Here is a 24811-nt window from a genome sequence, read left to right as displayed (position 1 = left end):
CCCTAATAGACAAAGAAAATAATCTATAACTCTGAATAACAGAACATCACACATATGTATTGCCAAGACTGGTCCACACTGATAGCAATTAACAATGATAATGAAAACAATTTGGACACATCAGTTATAGTTCAAGAAGACAGAAAGTCAGGTTCTGGTTGCTTGGTACAACCATGATAATGGTCTGAAGACTTTGGAACAAGAAATGCCAAACCAGTGTCATTCCTCAAATCTGCATAACTTGATGAGTTTATACAGAGCCTTCCTATCCCTTCAGGAGGAGGAAAAGCCATTTGGAAACATTTCATGGAAGAGTAACACAAACAATTAAGGTGTAATATGGCTAAATGACAGTTTAAAAACATTTAGAAGTCTTAATTGAAAAGAGAGAAGCACTGGCACTGGCTGGAGGTGGTGGAAAGCCACTTAGATTAATGTGAGTAAAGCAAGAGATAATGACCTGAAATTAAATAAATCACACTGACCCCCAAGTTCGTCGATCATCAAACATATACCCACGGCAGTTGTAAAAATTCACTGCTACTCCACAGGGTTTATATATATATATAGCTAAATGTTCTAAGGGAACACTCTTATGCTGTAAAATACAACATAGAAGCATTGTCATTCTTAAAAGTTATTTTCTTTAATAGTTCGTCAGTAAATGAAGCCAAGTCATCAGGATGAGAGTTTTAAATGCTCCAGAAATTAGTTGTGCTTACAACCCAAGGCAAAAGTGTGCCTCAAATCATCCATTTCCAAAAGAAAGAAATCAAAGCAAAACAAGATACCGAACAGATGGGGAAAAAAGATCACACAATGAACGTTTTAAATTTGCAGTTTCTAGTGCTTCTCATTAACTTTATCTGGTTCCTTAATTTTATTTAGAGATTTGTATGTGACTGATGAGATTGAGAGACAGGAGTCAAACAAGCAAGTCTAAAATACCCTGCAGAGGTACCGAAATCTCTGCTCTCTGACTTTGTGCATGAGTTCTTTGTAATGAACACCAAGAACATGTTGCACATCAACAAAAATATCTATATTACTACAGGTATATGTGTTTCTCAGTAAAGCTATTTTGTTTGTGATTTACTTGCGTTGCTTGTGTTCTCTCCAGTAAAGCGTTAGCTCACATCTCCATGTGCTAACTACCTCCATGTTGTCATTTCATAAAGTTCAGCAGCCAAATTTCCACTCTGTGGGATAGGAGGTTGGTGGCATGGAACACATATTTCTGAGATCTTTTATACTGATTAGCCTAGAAGCAATGTTAGTGTTATACCACAATTTAGTTCTCTCTCTATAAAAATTTGGGTTCAGACCTTCTCCTGACTCCAAATCTCAGGACTAACAGGGGCAGCTCCCAAACGACTCTACCTTCCACCTTTCCAGTTACCCTGCTCCCAACCTCTGGCATTCCTTTAACTTTTAAAGACCTTAAATAGTCAGACTCAGGATCATGGCTTGACTCAGAAAATAATATCGGGAAAACCCAGCATGAAAAAGTGTGGAAGCTTATCAAAAGGCATTTCTGATACTGGGCTTGAGCATGAGGGTTGAAGGGGAAAAAAGGTTCTTGGGGACAAAAATGGATCTAGAAGCTTGGTTTGAGCTTCTTTGAAATCTATACATTTATTGGCTTTAGAATGGCCACTTACAGGATTGTGTGGCTTCTGAAACAATGTCAAAGAATGAGACAAAACCTATGTGAGATGACAATGTAGCTCCTAAGGGCACCTGCCAAGATTACAACTAAAATTCTAGATCACAGAGAGTATAGAAAGTAGCATATCTTTATTTTAAACAAAGTGAATTGCCTTGTTTCACTTGTTTTAAGTCCCATAAAATACGAGAAGAAAGCATGAGGCTCTACTAAGGTACCTAGACACTGAGGTCTTCAATATGGGACATTAATTAGCTATGTATGAAAAGAGTGTTATCTACATTAACAACTTTCACAGCAAATGTTAACTGCATGGGGAATTCTTGCATCTGAGCTGGCAAGAGACTCAAACAGACTCTCTCAGAAGGGCTTCCTTCCCATCCTACAGCTTTCTCATTTTTTCCTTTCTATCCCATCTCACAGCCTAACTTCTTTGTTCTGCTCCTCAGAAGTTCTGCAGTTATCAGGCCCTCTCAGATACACACAGAGAAAAAGTTTCTATATTTCCTATTTCCCAATTCACAAATATGAGCAAATCAATAAAAATCATTCAAAGGTTAGAAGAATGGGAGAGTTATAAAGACAAGGATTAAACACACACACACATACACACACACACACACACACACACACAGGCACACACACAAAGTCAAAAATTGACTTCAATGCAATTTTACAACAATTCACAGAGAAATAATCCAATGTAAATTAATATTATCAGGGCAGTAATTCATTCTTCAAACAAGAAGAGGCATTCATTTGAAGTAGCTTCATTGAGTAAAAGTGAAGAGCCAACTTTTGTCTATTAATTTCAACAAAGACCTAGCAGAATGGCCACAGAAAAGAATGATGACAAGCGGGGCGTGGTGGCACATGCCTTTAATCCCAGCACTCGGGAGGCAGAGGCAGGTGGATTTCTGAGTTCGAGGCCAGCCTGGTCTACAAAATGAGTTCCAGGACAGCCAGGGCTACACAGAGAAACCCTGTCTCAAAAAAAAAAAAAATGATGACAAGAAGAGCCTTTGTACCATCAGCACGGTGGTAGCTAGGGAATGTCCCATCTCCACTCACAAACTGTCTAATGGGCGCAATTGAAGACACCATTTTTATAGTAAATTTGTGTGTTTCTTTGGGCATTCTGAGGGGCATGAACTCTGAAACCCATTAGACCACAAACATCAGTGCCTTATTTATCATAGGAAACCCACAATATATAATAATTAATGTAAATGAATGAAAAAGCTAGCTAAGTGATGGGAAGGAGACAGCTGAAGGGAAGGAGCGTGGGTGCCTCTGGGAAACAGAACTGAGAGGAACAAGGACCCTTCAGGGAGCATTTTTTCCCATTATACTTCTGTACTACCACTATTAAAATGACTGTGTGTTATAGTATGTTAGAAATTTAAAATTATTCATTCCGTATAAAATTTTTAAAAGACAAAATCTTAACTATTACAAACTCGTGTAGTCTTCCAATGAGGTCCTATCTTAAAAATCAGCTTCATAACATATTCCAAAAAATGTCACCTGCACTTATATCTAAATGCAAATAGCACTTGATGAATCTTGAGAAGTGTTTATATATTTGTGAAATTATATATCTGCTTAGTAATATGAAATCTATACATTAATAGCATCTGTTAACGCAGCCATAATAATTTGGAACAGAATTTCTGAAAAAAATTGTTGTCTTCCTTTGCTTTAGTAGTAAGAGGCTATTTCTTAATCTTCAAACAAACCATTTCATAAGCATTTACTGAGGGAATAGTGTAGGTTTATGCCGCTATATCACCTTCCAAGAAACCATGTCTTTTCTTTTCTCTTTATGCTTTGTTTGTCTGAAACTTTTATTCCTGCCCACTAGTTCCAAGTTTCATAATGGTGATGTTCAGACTAATCCAAAGGGCAATTTACACTTAACCTTTCTTAACAGAATTCCCTGAGTGGGTTGTCTGAGAAGTGCATTTACAATTCGTACTACAGACAACAGACTACAGCTTGTCTCTGAAATTGGCCTTATGAATTGTAACCACAGGAGGAGACAGGAAAGGTTTTACATTCATTGCATCTTGGCAAAAGGATTCTAGCTCCGGCAGCTTTCCCTGGAGTCCAGTCAAATAGAATCAGGGGTGAGGAAATTGCTGGCCTTTTTTACTGAGCTGCCACAGGCCTCATGCAAAGAGGCCCTTTGCTGAGGAAGGGCCAGAAATGACTTTAAAGTTCTGATCTATAAAGAAGTCTCTCTCTGCATTTGCCAATATTCCTTGCTCTCTCTGTCTCTGTTTCCCTTCATTTTATCTGTGTATATATGGCATGAGACACTGGCAGGCTGTATTGACAGACCATGTGACCTGAGTAAGTAGCTCCTCAAACTGCTGGGCTGGCTGGTAGCATCCTTGGGATGTTGTTCTCTAGATGCCCCCTAATGGACATCTTAGAGAAGCACTGACATCCTAATGTGAGATGGCTTTGTCTGTTTCTCAGAGGAATTGTTGCTTGATTCAGAATGAAACAGAGAAAGCAAATGAATCTATCAGTTCCTGAGGCAATTACAGGCACATAATAAACATTTAATGGAGTCAAGCATAAATACAGCTGGGATAGTCCTTGGAAGCCACACAAAACAAATGTTAAATAAAACATGATACTTAGAGGTATTAGGCCATTAACTTCTTTGGATGACTAATGGAGAATTATTTCTCTATCAATAGCAAAGCATGATCTTAATTCTTAGGAAAGTTATAAATACAAAGACCAAACTTCATCCAATAAGTATTTCACCTGGGAAGTATTTTATGCCACTTCATAAATATCTTCAGTAACTAACATTCCAAAAGTCTATGAGATTACTCATGTCAGACTATAATCTCAGCACATAGATATTACACATTATAAATTTAAAATTTATTGGTAATCATATTTCACACACACACACAAACACATGCACACACACACACAGGAGTATGAGTGTATATTTACAAGTCAGTGATTAAGATTTTATACCTAATTTAAAGAGCAAAGATATTTTTCTAGGAAAATTGAAAGCAGAAAATCACATTCACTTTATACCAGCATAGATAAGTAAACACATGTGAACCTGTATCAGAGTGTCTTAGACTTAGAGACTTATACTAGGTGCTCATCAAACTTATTATTTCAAATGTATCTTAAACTCCAAAGAGATTTTCTGTTCATGTTCAGTAGTAACTAGGGATATGATTTGGTCAGTTTACATGTATCTAGTCAAGTAATGGAATGAATAATATTTTTCCCAAAATATCATCACTGCTTTTAGAAAGATAACATGAAGAACAATGGAAATTGAAATATTTTCATGGAAGAAAATTAATTATATTCACTCCCATGCATAGTGGAAGTACAACGTTTTGGTGAAATAAAGATGCTAATCTGGGAATTTCTTCAGTGTTTCATTTATTTGAGTTACTCAATATAAATTCTTTCTCTCCATTGTTTGGTCTTCAGCAATCACATATATGTGTGTGTGTCTATATATGTTTAATTTCATGTCATAAATATCATTAGTGAGATACATGTATATCTGAAGCAATATCTTATTAATTCTTGACTTAATTGTCTTTCCTGAAATTCCAATTTACCTGTATATTTATTTACTCAACATTTTTATATTTTACATATAAATGCCTTACATATATCTCTCACTTAGTTCCAAACTTCCATTTTCAGACATAGATGTTCAAAGGCATGAAAAAGTTGCCAGCCATAAAACTATGGGAAAAAAAAAATCTCATTTGTAACAGAAAAGGATTTGCCGGGGGTGGGGGTGGGGTTGCCAAGAAAGGTAAGAGAGGAAAAGAAGAGGGATGATTATAAATTGCCCATCCTGGATGAACTTGGAGAGAGAATGTGCTAGAATCAAGTCCTCCTGTTTCCATTTGTTAGTGAAGATAAATAATCCTTCTCCCATGTCCTCACGTTCAGAATAGGTTTAATTTAGAAGTGCAATCATTAGTGACCATGTAATAATTATCTTCACATGGATATTATAATAGGTTTTATATATTATACATTGGATGTTAGCGTTTTAAAGTACTATTAACTGTATATAGGTGGAGAACAATTGATATAGCATTAAATTAGCATTAGCATTAACTATGTACAAAGGTAAATATATAAAACATCAAAAAAATTCTTTCTAGTCTCTAAAATAATGGGTTGAGTAACCTCACCATTTGAGCAGAGATTCAAAGGCAAGAGGTTTACATTTTCTTGCTTATCATATTTGGTGATCTAATCTGATAACTCCTTCCAAATATAACCCTTCTCCTCACACGTACCTAAAGTACTTAGTCCATGTCTCTCAACCTGACCAGTTGAGCTCTATCAGAAAGCATATTACCTTTTGCTTCTCATGAAACTGAGCCAGACAATATAATCTCCAGTGAGCAAAGGTATAGGGAATAATATATTGAGTTTCCTAAAACAATTAAAACATCCAATCTCACAGAGAGAAATGCCATTGCTTTTTCTATATCTGGGAAACAGAATGAATGTCAGGGTTGAGCCCCTTAGTACTAGGCAGTTGTTTAGGTATGGATATTGTTAAACTCTGTTTTAAAAAATGCCATCTTCAATTTTTGATGGAACATACTCCTCCACCTAGGCAAAGACAATTATCTCTCAACATTTGCCTGCAGGATTGTGACCCGTAATGTCTTTAGCAGGCTCATAACTTCTAGGCAATGAAATAGGACGGTATTCCTGAAATCTCTTAACAGATGCACTGCTTGAGGGGAGGGCACAATGATACCGTTTGAGAACTGTCAGCAGTGAACGCTGCTAGCTTGTAAATTATTCCAAGTGCATTAAGATAAAGGAATGACACCTTTGTTAGCTAATGTGTTTCACCTGCAAAAATAACAGTTGCAGCCTCAATAAATTTGAGCCGGCAGGGAAAAACAAGTTTGATTTCTCCCAGTTTCCTGTATACTATTTACACAATTTGGTTAGCATTCTCCCTAGGAAATGCAGCTAGTTGGGGTAAATTAGCATAGCTCAGTCATTTGTTCTTCACATCCCCTCATTGAGCTGAATCGATTTCATACTGTGACTTCTTCCATGTTTCTTCTTAAATAAGACTATTTATACCTGAGAAAAATACATATACCTTTTTAAAATGAAGGGAAGTGGAGAGGAACAGTTGCTAATGCAATCAACTTTTCCAACCATTTAACTACTTTTTCTTGATGATGAAATGCTTCCGTGTTTTTCTTTCCTCCCCTTGGAGGCAGATTAGCATATTCTACTATGGATATTTTCATACTCTAGGTGTTCTGAGACAACTCTTCCAAGTGGCACCTACAATTCAGATGTTAAGGATTTCAGCTTTTGGATACCTTCTCTGATTTCACGATGAGTTCATAAGTTAAATCGCTTTGATATGAAGCTATGTCCTACTGGGCCTGGTGAGTACCTGCAATGCTGGTGTAGGAAGCAGACACAGAAGAAATCACTGGTCACCACATCTAGCTAAAATAGTGAACAACAGAGCGGGGGGGGGGGGAGGGGAAGAGAGAGGGGAAGAGGGAGAGGGAGAAAGGGAGGAGAGGGAGAGGGAGGGGGAAAGGAGAAGGGAAGAGAGGGAGAGGGAGAGAGAGAGAGAGAAGGAGAGAGAGAGAGAGAGACAGAGAATATGTTTCAATGGTGAAGGGCAATGGCAAAAAACACCAATGTCCTCTGACCTCTGTGCACATAGAGGTTCATGTATGCAAACTTGTATACACACACACACACACACACACACACACACATAAAGCATTGTATAAAGAGAAAAAATAATTGGGTCCAATCCAGGAAAAAACATCTAGTTATTACACTAGTCTTGGTTGTTTTGGTGATATCAGGTTAACTTTGAAGGTTGTCCATTCCAACTGGCCTTCAGGGAATTTCCTTGATCGTAACTTTAATCATGTGATGAGGTTGGGACAATTGAAAACATCATGAAAGTCTCAGAGTAGGCCAATGTTGAATTGGGGGAGTAATTAGTCAAGCTTGTTAAAACAGCCCTTCTTAGCAGCAGTGATCAGATACACTGCTATATTCTCAGGGCCTACTCCAACATATTGTAACATTCACTTCTTGTTTCTGGAAATCTGTCCCCCGCAGCTTTACAACTTCCTGTCATGTGGCTGTTACAACTCCATCTGTTTCGCCAGCCCACTCTAGGATTTTTCTTAATTTAAATGACTGACTTCTGGGTTGTGAATTATCTGCAAAAGAACCTATGGATACCTTGGGATCTGTCCTTTTCACCCTTTTACCCTCAGCCATAATTATCCCGGGTCCACAGATGACTGAGTCTCTGTTGCAGACCTACAATTATGTGCCAGGCAGGAATAGGAAAACATTGCCTGGATCCGCAATCTATATTTTGCTATGATACAAACAAACTCAGTCTTTTTTTTTTTTTTTCTCCTTTCTGTTGAGAAGATGAAAACTAGAAGGACTGATTATTTTCCACCTTAGATTTGGGCTTAGAAAGTGAAGCATCTCTCATTTCTAGCAACAGGCATGGATTTTGAAACTGTCATCCCCTCCTGTCAGCCAAGCACGCACGGGATACCCAGACAGCAGGGAGAGATAACTGGGATTCTGGGAATCCAAGCGATCGGCTTCGAGTAGTGGAAGCACTATCGTGCCTCATTAAATGGTCTTCTCCTTTCCTTTGGGTTTCATCCAGGACTGCAGAGGCATCCTGGCTGTATAGCATCACTCTTCTGCTTGTGCCTGGTGTAAACAGATCCGACCTTGATATACATGTGCACTCTTTGCCTGAACCTCTTCATTTCTGAAGTGGTTGCAGCTGTTCCCAATGCTGCTACAAAATACCTTTTAACCAAGAGGACTGCAGCTTCCCTGATGTAAGCCACTGCGGATGGATGTGTGCTTCATCAGCTGTGCTCTGACACTGTAGAAATAGAAACTCAAAAGGAAATGCCTCTTCCCTTTGATTCTATTATAGAGTGCTGTACCAACTCACAGCTGGAAACAAATTAAAGTTGCTTTTTTTCTGATAATACAAGGAAAGTGGTTTCTGGGGAAAGGTCCTATTGTAATCATTTAGGATGTTTTCCCTTGCAGGAATACGTGTCTGCCTTGGCTAAATTAGATTGGTTTGCATTTAAATGTTGATTATTAAGAGAGTTCTTACATGACTGAAGTTTTGCAAGGTGATATATTTGGGCATTTATATGTCTTTGCCACCTGGTAGGTCCTGCTTCATGTAATTATCGTTCTGCCTTTCCTTTTCTCCCAAATTGTGGGAATATTTCACAATCAAAATGCTAGCCCATTTATTTTAATAATTATTGTTGTTTATATTAAAATATCAGGGCTTTTTTTCTGTACTTCTGCATGCATTTTTCCTTTTGGGAAAAAAAAACAGCTTTTTTCATCTCTCGAATGTCAAGTTTCTTTCTCTAACTTTAAAAATTATCTGTGAATCTCTCTCCACGTATGCCTGAAATACAATCAGGTAAGGCAAACACTTCCCACACCCAAGGGAACTGAAGGCCTTTCCATCTGATGGGTACGTCTGTGAGGCATTTTCTCTTCTTTAAATTAGAACAAAACTCTAAAACTGAGCCTCAAGACATCGCCCTTGGCTACCTTTATTAGTTTAAGCACCTTGCTGACATTTGATAACACCACACACAAACAGAGAGCCTTGTGCATCCTTTATTCCTGTCTTGCATTTGCCCTTTTGCTAATGGCTTTAATTTTTGCTCCTCTCGAAAGGATCACTTGAATTACAAAGTACAGAGGCCAAGTCATTTCTCCCTTGTTTTTCCTAGTGAAGTCACAATAAGAGAGAACTGATTAAGGAAGCAACTCGGAATTTTAAAAACATTTTTTTTAACGCAACACACATTATGTTATACAACCAAATCAACCCTGAGCTTGGACTACAATTCTCAAAATCACCATAAACTTACTCCAACAATTTTTGTTTTCAACCAATGAGCATAGGCAATAGCTGAGGAAGCTAAGGAATTACAACTGCAAATTATGCCAGCCTGGTATAGTTTGAATTCACGGGACCTTGAAAAAAATAGTAAGTATTATAAGGAGCATCCTGACATTCTTTTTTTCTTTTTTAATTAAAATCAGATGAGGAAGTTCTCATTGAAAGTGTGTTTTTCTTGTGTCAGAAGAAATATATATGAAATCAAGGATGTCACCTTGAGGTCCAGAATTATCTCTATAAATGTGTGTCACCTACCCCTTGTCTTTCTGGCCACATTTCTTATCACCTTGGCAAACCCAGGGTGTCTGCCTTCAACTTGTCAGTTTCCCACATTGCTACTACACTTTTTCAATTTCAAGATGTATATGCTTGTCTTAGGGTTTCCATTGCTGGCAGGAGCCACTGTGACCACAAAAACTGCTATAAAGGAAAGTATTTAAATGGGGAATGCTTACATTCCACCGGTTTTGTCCATTTTCAACATGGTGTGCAGACAGATATGTTATTGGACGGGTAGCTGAAGATTTTACATCCAGGTCCAAAGGCAGCAGGAAGAGAGGAAGATACTGGGCCCAGCTTCACCTTCTGAAACCACAAAGCCCACTCCCTGTGATACACTTCCTCCAACAAAGCCATACCTACTTCAGTAAGGCCACACCTCCAATAATGCCACTCCCTATGAGTCTATGGGGTCTATTTTCAGTGAAACCACCAAAATACCCAAATACCAATTATATATCCTTGAGTATTCATTCCCTTAGGAAAGTTTCAAAGTCATATAGAACATACAAGAAAAGTATTTGTATGCTTTTCTGCTGTTGAAAATTTAGTTCTCAGAAATGGATTTAAAAATTGAACAATTCTCAGAGGGCATAGGTAAAATTTACCTGTATTATATGTTACACATACAAGTAACATACTTGATGTTTTAGGTGATCAATTGATTCCAAGACTGACACTTTATATTTCAGATGTTGTGGTAGGATTAATTGTTTATTAGGTATCCATAGGTAGTTTGTGCATCTGTTAGTTCTTTTCTAGAGTTTTTGTCTGAACATTTTTGCTCCTCTCATGCCCTGAGAATGTTCTTTTTCAAATGGGTCCATTATCTGAAGTTTGATATTTGTACCTTAAGGAATCATGAATTGAGATCTCAGCAATTTCATAAGAAAGAAAAAAAAAAAAAAGGAAGGGGGGAGACTCACTGACATTTTGTTAACTTTCTATTAATTCATTTAAAAGCAAAATTAGTCTTAAAGTAACAAATTATATGCAGAAACCAAATTCTCTTCGTGTGTTGATTTTAGTTTTGAGTTATATATATTCCACTCAGCCAGCAATAGACATATGTTATGCCACTTAACAGCTTAGAAGAATGATTGCTGGCCACGACTAGAGTTCATATCTCATTATTCTTTGACTCTAGTTTCAAACACGGCCATGTTAAAAATTCCTGCTTGATGGTTGATCACTGACCCAATGAAGTGAGTTGTTGAAATATCATAGCAGTTTATAGAAGCCACGTGGATGACTCGTGATGTGAGTGATTACATGCAACATCCTTGCTGACAATGCCAGACAGGGGGCCAATGGTTAATGGTCCATGGAGATTTAAATACTCATATCCCCAAAGGTCCATTTTGTAGGGCAAATATGATGCCCAGTAACGGAGCTTGCAACTCCATTGCCTCTCCAGTGTGGCTAGAAATAGGCTTGCATTATTATTTCTAGCTTCATATATTCCAGACTGTTTTGATTTCTCAGTTTTGCCCAAATATGTGTTTGTGAGATAATGACTTAAATACTGTCATTTTTATATTATGTAAATATAGCCTTATACTTCCTTCACCCAACATCTCTAAGTAGAGGAGGGTCTGAAGCAGAGCACTACTGTCTTAATTAATAAATTTATTAATCTTACATCCAGAGATTTAATATACAGTGATATGAACATAACCACAATTTAAAAAGTATACTTAAGGCCAGTATCTTCTAGAAAAACCTGCAGCAGTCACAATACCTATTATTAATATTATTATTAATTAATATATACTTGTCATAATTTAGATGTTAAGGACCTTTCAGTTATAATGTTAAGTATGAGATATAGGTTTTCCTCTTAACCCTTTTTCTGCCCCTTCTTTAAAACATTTGTATACAGGGGAATCATATGACAACTGGAAGTATTAAAATTCCCTTCAGGTGGAAACAAATGGATGCAAACTAAAATGATGAATTTTGGGGAGTGTGAAACTGATGTGGGGGCATATACACAAAGTGCTAAAGTTTATTTTACACAGGCGACTTTGAGGATCTAACATACTGGAAGGAAAAACATTAAACTTGCATGCAAGTATATCAAATAGCTGAACATGGTGGCATGTGTTGGGAATAAAGGAGATTTGGGTAATAAATTAGATTGTCTGAGATACTGTGTCATTGGCTTATTCACCTAGAATTCCCTGAGAGGAATCTTGTGAGTTATGCCTGAGTGATGAGACTTGGGGAAATATTGTGAGAAAAATATCATGCCTCAGGTTTTCACTGTTCTAACAAATGACTGAGATAATCAGTCTATAAAGGCACATGATTTACCTTGCTGTACGGTTGGGAAGGTTTTATTTCATGGTCATTTGTTCTAGTTGCTCTTTGTCTATGTTAAGTCAGCAACATGATGGAAGCTGTTGTCAGAACCAGCCACTAATCTCATAGTAGGAAGCAAAGCACAGCAAAGAAGACACTGGGCTACCACTCTCCCCTTTGAGGCACAGCTCTGCTCATATAAAATAACCATATATCTTAAAATACTTCATTGCATCCTAAGAATGAGAGTCTGATTAAAAGCATTGACCATATCTGCCTTTGAAAAGTTTCAACTTTGAGCTATGGTGGCTTCTACAAGTGTTAATAAAGCAAGTTTGGCAGCCCTGGGTAAGAAAGGGTAAGATTGGAGAGTTTATAGAGGGGTTACAAGTACCAAAAAGGCATTCTAAAGGAAGAAATTAGCCACTAGAGAGAGTCCAATTCTAACATGCATCAAATAGTGTGTGTGGACTATACATCCCAACTGCTTCCATTTGGCAAAGCTAGTGTATGTAAAAGATCTAGCTCAAATTTGGGCTTAGTCACAAGTCATAACCCTGCTGATAGCTAGCATTGCACTGTGAAGAGAATAATTTTCTACTTCAGACTTACACCTGTAAGATAAGACATTACACAAATGGTCTCTAAAATATATTAAACTAAAAATATTCTCTATTTTCAATATCTCCAAAGTATTCTCAATTTTGTTTTGGAGATATGGTCTTACCATCAATTCCAGTCTGGCATTAAACTTGATTGTCATTCTGCCTCAGTTTCCTGAGTGCTAGTATTATGGACATTTAACACAATGTTTGGTTCTTCGTGTGTGTTGACAAAGAGACATATTGAATACATCTTCCTTTTATTTTATGAACTTCGAAAAGAACTGATAAATATCAGTCTTGTTTATATTTATATATTTAAAAGAGGAACCAACAAGCATATGAATATCAATTATCCAGTGGCATGTTCAAAGTTCAATAGAGAGATTCCATTTGTGTATCTACTTACTCCCAATATTTAGTCGGAATCACCCTCCAGAGGATTAATCACTCAGCTAAGGTTTAAAATAGCTATAAATGTGCCTGCCATATAAAAATAAAATTAATTTTGATTCATGTAATGGCTTATAAGCAAATATAATTTACTTTAGAATTTTATTGTGGCAAGTCATAACATGAAGACATAAAAAGGGCAACTGTAGATTTTCCAATAAATTGAGACTGACTTTGTTGCCATAAAAATACAGAGCTGTGTATTCATTTACTGAGAAAAATATAGTTAACAGAACATCAGAATTTCGTTTCTGCTAACATTGATGATTTTAATTGATTCCAGGGTTTATTGAAATAATTAGGTAAATTTTCTCAGAAGCAGGTGGTTGGCTTTGATAAACATAAAGGCATTTGTTTAGGATATTCTTGGATGTATTGCTCTTGAAGTTGAGTCCCCATTATACGATTTATCTGTAGATATTATCCTAACAATATCAAACGTGACTGAAACTGAGAGAAGGCTTTCTTTGTTTTATACTTGAATTTTATTTTGTCATTTGTTCTTATTAGCAACCATTAAGCAATTTAATAATTATAAGCTCTATTAACATTTTAATGAGTCTAGTGGCCATTGCTAAATGTAATTAAATTAGTTTTATTTTATGACAGTTTGAAGCTGTGATTAAATTAATAGTTGTTGTGCTTAGAAGAATAAAACCATGAAGAGACTGCTATTCACCAAACAGAAGCAAAAAGGAAGTTGAACATTGAATTAATACACAAGATAAACCTTGAATCACTAAGTTTGTAATAATCTAGGGATAATTGCAAAATTTTACATATACATCTTTTTTCAGCTAAACATTGAGAAAAGTAAAAATAAATAGGGTCTTCAGGTCCTGTCTCTCCATTTGTACCTACAGGCTATAGCCTAGTGAGATGGAGGGAAAATACTGATGAGCTAGTGACTTTGGAGTAGATACCTAAGTTGATATGGAATTATCTGATACTGAAAAGCATCTTAAAGTATTCCTGATCTAAAACATTTTATTTTACTCTAGAAATACTGTATTTGTTTTAATTTAACAATTATATAAACCCAGATTAAAAGTTTTTAAAAAACAAGTAAACAGTAATTTCATTTCTTTTTGTGGCATTTACTACTCAAATTGAGGTGCGTGAAAGGCTTTATAGTTTGTTGTGATTTCAACCTTCCCCTGAATCTTTTGGGTTAGGCAGTATGTGAATTGGAAGGTGATGATATCATTCCATATTCAATGTGCCAGTTCTTGGTCTTGAACAAAACTGAGAGTTTGCTCCGTATTGATACTGCTGTAAGACGAATTCTGAAATGCTCTCAAGAGCAAAATAAGATAGTTTATTTCCTGATGGATTGCCTTCCATGAGAATGCAATTAAGCATTGTACTGGGGAGTAATTTGTGTGGCATGTACTGCACGCGTATGCTGATGGGAAACGTGTGATTTTGTTGTAATTGTTAGAGTCTATTAATTGTATTGCATTATGCTAATATTTCCCAAATAAGTTTATCAAGTAGTTTTATACCATGTGACGGTATGCCATCAGCCATCCCTGATACTTTCTTTACGTTTTCAAAAGCCATTGAAATACTTTATTTTTAAACGCCCACTTCCCATTCATTCAACTTTTGCAAGCAGGAAGGAATATGGGTGTGGTATGAAACTTGGCATTTTAAGTATGAAAGCAATATTAAGAAATAATGATATATTTTATTATATATATAAAATAAGACAATGGTTAAATAGTTAACCATTTTAATTATGTTTAATTATTTTAAATCTTAAATTCAATCTGTAGCCGTACTTAAAATTATACTATGTATATCAGAAATTTGTAATCACATGAAAATCTCTATTCTAATTATTTTTAAATCTTAAATCCAAACTGTATTCTTATTTAAAATCATACTACTATGTATATCAGGAATTTGTAATGGCATCTTTGATAAATATATGAACCATCGGGATGTAACTCAGTCAGTTTGTTTTGTTTAGCTATGTTGGTGTTTTTTGTTGTTTTCACATTTGTATTAAAATGTGAAAACTCAACTTATGTCACAAGGATATCAACACCAGGAGAGATTTTTTTTTATATATTATTGATGGATTTGTATTGAAAATGTAAATTTTCTACTTCAGGAACTTAGTAAAATGTATGTACCCAATGGGAGCTCACTTTGGCTCTCTCTGCCAATGAATAATCTACACTAGTCTATATATCATTCTCTACCTACTCTCTCTCTCTCTCTCTCTTTCTCTCTCTCAAGATTTATTTATGTGAGTACAGTGTTGCTGTTGAGAGAAGAGGGCATCAGATCTCATTACAGATGTCTGTGAGCCACCATGCGGTTGCTGGGAATTGAACTTAGGACCTCCTGAAGAGCAGTCAGTGCTCTTAACCTCTGAGCCATCTCCCTAGCCCAACCACATCTCTCTATAAATTAACAATGGTTTTTTCCATTCATTTAAGAAATATTTTGGAGGAAAGTATATTGAATTACAAGCATGCACACTTAAATTGAAGAATATAATCCTTGTCTACTTATTAAATCTATTTGAATACCTCTCAGACCTTTTTAAATTTGTTTTGATTCTTGACTCATCCTTAGTAAGCTCATTATCATCTTGGATATTTTTCAAGCTAGAAACTTGTGTGTCATAATGAGTCCTTTCTTTCAACTCCAATAGCAATCTGTTTTATGACTTGTCCAGAGGAAGTTATGAATGTAGGTACCATCCACATTTTAGAACATTTACCTTGGAATACTTCTTTTCTGATTAAATCTTTCTCAGTATCTTCTTTTTGTATGTACACGTAAATACTTCTTTAACTGAGAAATGACAGTGATAATAAGTCAGCAAAATGATTCTCCTTGAGTTGATCTTAGAGAATCAATGAGTATATTAGAATTAACAAAAACAAACAAACAAACAAACAAACAAAAATATAAAAATAACTTGATGATGATGGATAGCTCAAGAAAGCTGTATCATCAACAGGCTGACCAGAGCCATGGAATTATAATACTTTCCAGAAAACAGTCAATTTGTTCTCAGTATTAAAAAAAAATGCTAGGCTGGTGAGATGGCTCAGTGGATAAGAGCACCCGACTGCTCTTCCAAAGGTCTGGAGTTCAAATCCCAGCAATCACATGGTGACTCAAAACCATCCTTAATGAGATCTGACTCCCTCTTCTGGAGTGTCTGAAGGCTGCTACAGTGTACTTACATATAATAAATAAATAAATCTTTTTAAAAAAATGTTACTGACTTTCTGAGAAGAGTCTTGGTCATATCATAGTGTTCTGGTTCTCCTGTACAATATAGATTTCATGAACATCCTGAAATGTGTTTGTATCAACTTTCTGTGATTTTCACATGTCTCCATTAAGAAGAAAACATGGCAATCTGAAGGAAGTAGCTACATAACATAGCCACTGCATTTATTGACTCAATGTTAAAATGATTCAACGATTCTTGATGCAAATTTTTAAATGTACATTTTAAATCTCTTCCCATCTCGGTTGACACATCTGTGTCCATGAGCTACTGTCATCTATTACAGGTTCAATATCAGTAGCTTCCTAATGAATTGCCACAGCATGCATGTCTTATTACCCTCATTATCTAGTTAACAACATGGGCACCATCCACGTTTTAAAACATGTACCTTGGAATACTTTCTTTCTGATTAAATATTTCTCAATATCTTTTTATATGTACAATTAAATACTTTAAAATGCACTGCTTCTTTTCTTCTTGGTTAATAATGTTAGCGCCAGAAGGACAGAAACTTCATCTGTAAAATCACCATCAAATCTCTAAGAATACAAGTCAACCCCACCTACCCAACTACAGGAATTTGTGGTCACAGAACAGTATTATATTTTCAACACATGCAAGTCATATTCAAATTCTTATTTATCTACTTGTCCCACTAAAATAGATCTTTCATGCAGTCCAAAAATATAATTTTGATCAGCCTGGTACCTTGAGTATGTATTTCTGCCAAAAGAATAAAAATAAAAAATGAAAAAAGAATCAAAAGAAAAATAAAAGTCTCTCTGGCTTTTCAAACTTTATTGACTGAACAGGTATTTCAGCTGATGAAACAGGGAGTTGAGATTACACTGGTGAAATACATTTTTCTCCCTCTAAAAACTCATTCTGTTGACCTTTTTGTGTTTTCAAAGACATGTTAGTAAATATCATCTCTCGATGTATGTTCTTAAACCCACATATTTTAAATCCTAAGAGTCCATACTTTTAGGAAAACAATATTAAAAGATTAATACACTGTATTGATTGGCTCTGTCATGTGGGAGACATTGTTATTAGTGATTTCTTTCAACTTCTAATCTTTAAAAATGCTCTCTGACATAGGGTTCTATCACCTTCATTTAATAACTGAGAGGTGACAAAGGCAAAGTTTGCTGTATTTGTCTTCTTTTGTTCTGCCAGAAGTCTTCCAACTGTTAATCTAATCCAAGTCAGAACTCTAGAGCCTACATTGTTATTTACTAATAGTGATATCCAAGATAATAGTTTTTTAATAAAATAATTTATATAGAGAAATATATTGGGACTGTTTGCCTTCTAAAACTTACAAACATTCCTTGGGTGAAAATGCATTGTTATTTTCAATTGGAAATGATATTTTAATCTGATATACACAAATACTTAAAAAAGAAGTATCCAGATGACATTTTCAATATTAAACTTAAGTATGTATTTATGATCTAGTATAATGTCTTCCCCCCCCATTGGATATTTTATTTTCTCATGTAAATTAGACAAGTTCAAGTCTAGCAGTAAAAGTTTTATGTGACTACTTATTGACTTGGATTTATATTGACTTACAGTAATTATTTAGTGGCCAAAAGAGACAAAAATTAAATCTCATTCAATTAATTTCAGCAGCCTGAGCCAGTTTCTCTGTAGGGCTCTCCACTCATTGCTCGTAGCTGTGTTCAATGGTATTCTGTATGTAGTCAGACCATCAAGCTGAAGGTTATGCCCAGCAGACAGGTCCAAATGTACATTCGATACCATCATTATAAGCATGCTTGCTTCAGTGACACAGAGCAGATGAAAGTTCCACCTTGCCATTACCCAAGAGCCCTTAGGAAGATGGAAAAGGATGAATCAGTCGCTTGTTTGCAAAAACTATGACATTAATCATCAGACGTTGTGAATCACCAGACAGGTGTCATTTGTTTTTTAAACTTATGCGATGTTGTTTGGAGAGCAGCATAAATTTCCTGCTGCTCTTAACAGAGTCTCCACAGGTGCAGCAAATGGAAAGTGAATGTGTCAATTCTTGAAAATGTCAAAGATTAGCCAGTGCTGAGTTGCAGGGGTTTTCACCTTCCCACTTCATTACTGACTGCCAGAGCTACAAGTGGAGAGAGACAGAGGACAGAAAGACACCAGAGTGAACATCACATCTTGTCTGCAAGGGTCCACACTCATAATCCATGACATCTATTTAGGGACTTATCCGTGTGTTGCATTGGAGATGAGCAAATGATGTAGTCTTCCTGAATTTTGTGTAAAGAATATGTTGAGGTGTCACTCTTGGTGTGATTAGCTACACAGCAGTGCTGTTAGTGGAGAAAAAAAATCCCCTTATTAAATGAAAAGAGAGCAAACTCTTGATAAGAAAGGCTGGCTTGTTGCATCTTGCATCATTTATTTTAGTCACCCATGACTTCAAGAGAGTTCTTCAAAAGCTGTGGTTCAAGACAAGATCATCCAGTTGTGCTTTGGGTAGCAAATGTTTCAAATGTTGTCAGGGTGGAAGGGTGTCAATGATTTGTAAATCATAATATTAAACTCAATTTGCTGTTAGTGGAGGAAGACTGAAGGATGGGTTTTCAGAAGAAGCAGCGATGATGTGAGACATGTCTAAATCAGATAACACTCAGTGAAAAGAATGCAGACAGGCTTTTGATTCATCCTAATCCTTGTCTTCAAGACAGATCTAATGCCTTTTCATATTACTAATACACTTTAATGAAAAGTAGCACTTGGTTATATCATTACAAAATGGGAACAACCAAATCTACATTTTTGTAGAAATAAAGGGTCTGGATTCACATTCTTTATAATATAGTTCAGTGGCACCTAAGGTCACCATTGCTGGAGGAAAAATAATCTAATTTTTTGTCATGTACATTTTAAGCTCTGTTAAGCATACTGACATGCCCCTTTTAGGGTGACAGATATAAAAATTCATTATAACTTATCTTACATTTGATTAGCAGTTGCTATAGTTTATGTCCTTCTAGATTCATGTTGAAATTTCATTGCCAATGTAAGAGCCTTGGAAGACAGATCTGTTAAGAAGTGATTAGGCCATGAAGCTCATGTCTTCATGAATAAGTTAAAACTAAAATATGTTAATTTTCTCAGGCAACCTTCTAATATAATTTATGTCTGGCCCTTATTCTTCTATCTGTTTTACAAGGAGTTACATACAATTCTGTCCTGTTATGTCTTAGCACAAAGGCTTTCCTAGTTGAAGCTACTCAGTGTTGTAAGCTTCAGATTTCCAATATATGACCTAGATAAACTTGTTTGTAACCTTCCTATTATTGGGAATTCTGTTATGAAAAAGATCCATGCAATTTTGAGATCTTGATTATCCTGTAAAAAATATTTTAGCTACAAATTCTATACGGGCACATACATAAAATACAGCATGATATAATTATTATACAGCATGATATAATTATCAGCTGTTTGGAAGTAAATGAAGAACTGTGTTAACGTTCCTATCATTAAGTTTCACAACTATAGAACACATAAACTTACTTAAAGGAAGTAGATGTATGAGTGTGGAGATAGATGTCTATAGTCCTAGACTCACAAGACTGCAAAGGCAGAATGGCCATAAGTTCTATCTAGTCTAACCTACAGCATGAGAGGCTTTGAGTCAACATATTACGGTGTGAGGATGTAACTCAGGGGTGAAGATGCCGCTCATCATATGCAAGGCTCCAGGTTTTATTCTAGAACTGCAAAAACAAACAAACAAACAAAACCAAGCACACTATTAATCAGGAAAGAAAATATCAGGATTAAATATCTTATCTAAGATTAAGCCACAAAGTGAAACTTTCCTGAATAAGAGTAGCATGTAGAGCTGCCAGCAACGTTTTCAGAGACCCTTCTCCCTAACTGTAGAAGCTGTTGCCATTGGTTGTGGTTACCATGTAGACTTGATAGTAACCAGATACTTTAATCATACAACATGGAGACCAAGCTGATACCGAGTCAGAAGCTTCACAGCTTTGAGGCAAGTTAGATAGTGGTGGGAGGTACCATGTAAGCTACCGGAGGAGAAGTATATGCATCTGTCACGCCCATCTCTGATCCCTGTAGGAAGATTCGTTTTGAGCAGAGGTGCAATAGAGGTCTGGACCTCACAGGAAAAACCAATCACTTTCTGGTCACAAGGGGAAACACAGATCTGGCACCATTAACAGGTGGAGAACCTATACATAGAAAGGTCATCTGCCCTAAAGGAGAACAAATTACTAATCATTGGCTAAATGCCTACACTTCCCAAGATTTGTCAATATTCTCATAGACCTTTGCATCTCATAGCTCTTATCTGAAAAGCTTCTCTTTTCATGTAGTACACATGATTAACACAGTGGCTCACAACTCTTGCAGAGAATAAGAGACTGAGAAATCTCAGAATATATATGCTGTACTCACTTTTCCTATAGCTTGGAGTTCATGTGGAAGAGGGTCCAGATAGAGTATAAGAGCTAGAGGCATTGAATGATAACAAGGAAACCATATGATTGCTGGGCAGTGGTGACACACGCCTTTAATCCCAGCACTCGGGATTTGGTGGCAGGCAGATTTCTAAGTTCAAGACCAGACTGGTCTACAGAGTGAGTTCCAGGACAGCCAGGGCTATACAGAAAAATCCTATCTTGGAGGGAGGGAAGGAGGGAGAAAGAGAGGGGGAGAGAGAGAGAGAGAGAGAGAGAGAGAGAGAGAGAGAGAGAGAGAGGAAGAGGGAGGGAGAGAGAGAGGGGAAGAGAGAGAGAGAGGAAGAGGGAGGGAGAGAGAGAGGGGGGGGAAGAGGGAGGGAGAGAGAGAGAAAGAACCATATGATCTAAACGCAGTAGGGAAGCTGCACATATGAATTCACAGTAGTTGGGAAAGCACACATTAACTCTGAGACAGGTAAAGTCAGACCAAGTCCCAGCATGTAGAAGTGGATTTGGGCATGAAATCTCAGCCCTAGCTATCATGCTATTGGCCATCATTAGCTACTGGGAGATGAAGAGACAATTTCTTTTCTAAGAATGTAGCCCCTGATCCAGTAGAAGTTTGTGCACTTAAAGTAGTTGGGTTGAATAGATCTGTCTTGATAATTTTTTTAAAAGACATTTGATTGGATAGGGAAGTAGAGGCAGATCTGGGAAGAGTTGGCCAGAAGGTATAAATATGGTCAAAATTCTGTAAAAAATATCTCAAAGAACTAATAAAAATCTACAGAGATGAAAACCTTTTTCATATCACCAAAGTACCAATCTTAATTTTGGTATATATAACATGACAACATACAGGAGTAGCCTTCAAAATATAATCTATTTGAAAATTTCTATTCCAGTATATTTGTCAAGGTTCCGTAGTGTCACTGTAGTCCAGACCTTTGATGTAGAAAGGCATAGCTTTGAACCAGTTCTTAAGGCAGGAAGACAGATGTATGTCTTTAATCCAGCTCTTGAGATAGAAAACACAGTTAACATTAAAAAAAAAACAAAAAACAAAAAACTTCTTAAAATCAGGTGCAACAACTCAGAGGAAACACTGGCATAAAGTCTTCATCTTTATTTGACAATGGCATTCAACACAGCAGGAAGAATTTTCTCCTGAGAAACTGGAGAAATAAGGCTCTCCTTCCTCAAAACGAGTTCATATATTAAGAATGTGAAAAGTATGCGGTAGGGACATAGACATTGGACTCCCGCTACTTAAGTTTAAGGGAATGGGAGCCACAATAACGCCTTTGCTGTTCAGAGATGGAAGAGTGGGGCTGTTTAAGATGGGATCTGTTGACAGATATTAAATGTAAATCAAAACGAAGAGCACAGTGAATGAATTTCTCTATTCCATACCTTCTTAGAAGGATAGGGCTCCACAGGACTAAATGCTCATGAGAGCAAACTCTACTGTACATAGGGAGAGGCTAGACGACTACTTTTAGGCACCTCTTGGATTTAATACATTCTTCTAAATCCATTCTCTTGAATAACTTTTTCTTTCTTCCTCTCTCCCTTCTTCTTTCCCTTCCTTCCAACCTCATGCTTTCGGCCCTTCCTTCCTTCCTTCCTTCCTTCCTTCCTTCCTTCCTTCCTTCCTTCCTTCCTTCCTTCTTTCCCTCCTTTCCTCACTGTTTACCCTTACCCAATGACAAGACAATGTTATTAGGCTTTATTAGCTACTGGAAGATGGAGAGAGAATTTTCTCAATGAATGTACCCCCTGTTCAAATCTTCCATGATCCAGTAGAACGTCCATACATTCAAACATCGTTGGGCAGTGTGGAACTGTGAAAGGTAGCTTGGTTCCTGGTTGAGTTAGGGCTAGACGCTCCTGTGAAAGGGACTGTAGGTGCTTCGCCTAATTCCTGGGCACCAGGCCCCTGTCATTAGGTCCAGCCCCGCCCCCCCCCCCCCCCGTAGACTTGTGGCAGTCAGTCACATAAGGGCAATGCCCCAAGTCCCTCCACAGGTAGAGAATGTGACCTGTGGTCAGGCTCAAGTCAGATCTCCATCTTAATGAGTTATCTAAAGGCCTGGAAGACTTAGGCAATAAGCTTTCCTTCCCAGCCACTCCTCCCTGCAAAAGGTATTTAATCTCAGGCCCATCCAGAGAAGTGTAGTATGGTTTCACTCATCCAATTTCTGCCATGACAATAAATACCTTAAAATCATGGACTGCCTCTTTTCATCTGGATCTGCTGTGGGGAGCCATTGGAAAAGACCTCTGCCTATAAAATTATCATCTATTCTCTCTCTACTCCCAGCTACCAAGCTCAAGCCTGTTACCTCCCCCACCCCTGTGGGACCAGCCAGAGCTCTCCCTTTCAGCCCTCCTTCCCCAGGCTAGATCCAGCCCACTGGTCCCCACTCCTTTCTCAGCTCTTCCACAGTATCCTAGCAGCACCTGGATGTCTAAGAGCCTGAGAACCAGGCAGCCCCAGCCTTGTTACAAGCCCAGAGACCCCAAACCAGCTCTGGCTGTCCCACTTCTCAAACTGTGCTTCCACCGCCCCCAGCCATGTCCTGTGGTTGCCCTACAGCCCAACACCCACCAGGTGACATCTTAGAGTAAGTGTGGTTGGTCAACTTGCCCGTGCCCTGCCTCACTGAGCTGCTGGGCCCTGTAGTGGAGCAGACACAGGACCCCACGACCCTTTAGGGCAGTGCATCTGTCTTGATAGATTTCTGTTTAAAGACACTTGGTTAGATAAGGAAATAGAAGTAAATAAGGGAAGAGTTGGGTGAGTGGTAAAAATATAATCCAAACACTGTACAAGTCTCAAAGAACTAATAAATGTCTCCAGAGATGGAAGTGCAGAGTTTTCTTCTACTTTCTTATTTAGATTTTATGTTCAAGCTTTTCTTTGACTTGACTATTCATTCTTATTTGACAAATTATTCTTTTTTTTCCCCCTTTGGGATACAGGAGAAATAGTCACTGATAGACAACCCTCATCTTCCAGGAATATAGGTTGGATAGTGTAAGAAACCTGTTTAAACTAAGCCATAGAAATACAAGATAGGTTGTAATAGAATTGTTTTAATGATATAGCTGAGTTGCAAGAAAGAAAAGACATTTCCCAAAGGGCCAAATGACAAGGAACTTGAAAAGCAAAAAATCAGGTGCTGAACTGTGTCTGCCCTGAGGGGCATTTCATTCTCCTTAACAACTAGGCATGTATTTTAGGACCCTATAGGAAAAACAAAGGCTTTGGACCCTGGCAAGGTAGAGGGGAGGGACAGAGAACTTCAAATGTACATCTACAGACCTTGAAATGCACATTCTCAAAGACAGAACCCCGTGAAAAATAACCTGCTGACCTACAAAAAGAAATGTCAAAGAAATGTGTCTTCCTGGACTCTAATTAGGTGTAAAAATATCTTGTGTTTTACACAGGAAATTTCTGAACCTTCCCTGCTTTCAAATGGGCTTCGGGCTTGAATTTACCATGTTAGTAACTAGTCTAAGCTGAGAAGGGAATAAGGATTCATGGGAACCAACACGGAAGAAGCCGATACAAGTGTTTGCTGGAAGCCCATATGCTCCACCTAGCTTATGTAGTATACTGACAAAATGTTGTAATCAGATGCAGGTCCCAGGTCTAAAGTTATAAAATACCATATAGTGTTAGTTCTCATGCAAAAACAACCAGACAAAACTTCCAAATTTCAGTCCAGTGATCTTCAATGCAAGATCTATTTGCATGGAATCCAAAACACATTGGTGAAAAAG

At 37.2% G+C, this 24811-nt stretch overlaps 1 long non-coding RNA gene across 1 annotated transcript in view; it reads left to right on the top strand.

Moving 5' to 3' along the window:
• The window catches only part of 1700019L22Rik, a 799537-nt gene that overhangs the window by 748397 nt on the left and 26329 nt on the right, over positions 1-24811 (top strand). The window contains exon 6 of the long non-coding RNA XR_003947392.1: positions 6974-7110. This is a non-coding gene — a long non-coding RNA (RIKEN cDNA 1700019L22 gene). The remainder of the gene's footprint in view (positions 1-6973; positions 7111-24811) is intronic.

This window comes from Mus musculus, chromosome 8 (assembly GCF_000001635.26).
Source record: "Mus musculus strain C57BL/6J chromosome 8, GRCm38.p6 C57BL/6J".
NCBI classification, from domain to species: Eukaryota; Metazoa; Chordata; class Mammalia; order Rodentia; family Muridae; genus Mus; species Mus musculus.
Note: the sequence above shows the minus strand (reverse complement) of the source record. Positions and strands in the feature narration are given on the sequence as shown.